At 55.9% G+C, this 1,407-nt stretch overlaps 1 non-coding gene across 1 annotated transcript; it reads right to left on the reverse strand.

Annotated features, from left to right (window-relative positions):
• Positions 1-385: 385 nt before the first annotated feature.
• Positions 386-478, reverse strand: LOC112062902 (small nucleolar RNA SNORD116). The gene has a single exon (XR_002890893.1). It is a non-coding gene; the product is annotated as a small nucleolar RNA SNORD116 (small nucleolar RNA).
• Positions 479-1,407: the final 929 nt, after the last annotated feature.

Here is a 1,407-nt window from a genome sequence, read left to right on the forward strand (position 1 = left end):
CCACAGGCCTGGCCTGAGGCTCCAGGCTCCAACCAGAGAACCTTGCTCAGTTTGGCCTCCAGAATTAAACCCCGAAGCTGCATGCACGAAGCGTGAGCCTGGCCCAAACACACTTTTCCAAGCTGCAAGCTCACTTGGCCTACACCAGCACACACTCCGACTCTGAAGACAAGCAGGAGAGCACGCCCTCTCGCATTGCCGCAATGGCCTTGCAGCAGAGACCTGATATTCATAGACGACCCAGCTTATGGGTACACACAGTCCACCCTCAGACAGGAACCCCTCTAATATTAGGAGCCCTGGGTGGTGTTTGCATGCATGCCAGCAGGGGACGCTGGCCCTCCCTCCTCACGGTCCCCTACCCCCCAGAGAGAGGAAACGTGCTGGACCTCAGTTTCGATGAGGAGACGGTAGAGGGTTCTCACTCATTTTGTTCAGATTTTCCAAGGAATGCATACAAGGGTGTCATCATCGATCCAAGCACGTGCTGGGAGGCTGCAGAACACAACCGGGCATGTCGTGGGGGCCTGCAGAGGAGCCATGACCCCGTAGTACTCCAAAACCCTGGGGAATCTACAGTCCTCAGGCCACTCAGCAAGAGCAACAGTCAATCCACTCTGGCAGCCACTGGGCCCGTTTGAGGAAAACCTCATATCCAATGGCACATCTCAGGGTGGGTGAATGCCTACCTTCCGGAGTTAGCCACGGTCACACTTAGCAACACGCGCCTGCCCCATTTTTCCAGTTCTCCTTAGCACCTCCAGTCATCAGACAACGCGAAGGTCTTCTGGTCTTTGCCGACGGCCAGCCTTGCCCAGCAGCTACACCTGAGAAGTGGACATAGATCACACAGGCTTCAGAATGGACCGGGTTCCCAAGAGAACATGATTCACACGAATGTTTACCTGGGCATGAGCCCAGACCCTGCTTCCCAAGGACCTCTACCCTTACCGAGAACTCAATGTTTGTCTAGCTGCACAACTGCAGGAAGCTAGGCACGTACGTTGGCCGGTGTGTGAGAGGGAGTATGTGTGTGTTCACGCGTGTGAACGTGTGTGACTGTGACTGGGCACGAGGACGCGCGCTTCTGGGCTTCTCTGTGTGCCTCTGAATCCGCATCTTGGTCTCTGTGTGTCGCTGTGGCCCTCTGCTGAGACCTCGAACAATAAAACCCACACTTTATACACAGCGCCCTGCCGTTGGACCCCCCAATTGAATGGAGAAAGACCCCTGCAAGCTTCAAGAGGCTGAATGTGAACTTTGACCCCCCAGGGGCGGTTGACATAGGCCACGGGAGATCCTGCCAGCTTGTAGCACATCTGATGTGCACTTGGGGCCACTCCCGGCACTTCTGGAAGCAAGGAAACAGCCTATGGGCGGGCCAATACCTTCGTGCAGCTGGCTACA

This window comes from Physeter macrocephalus, chromosome 11 (assembly GCF_002837175.3).
Source record: "Physeter macrocephalus isolate SW-GA chromosome 11, ASM283717v5, whole genome shotgun sequence".
NCBI lineage: Eukaryota > Metazoa > Chordata > Mammalia > Artiodactyla > Physeteridae > Physeter > Physeter macrocephalus.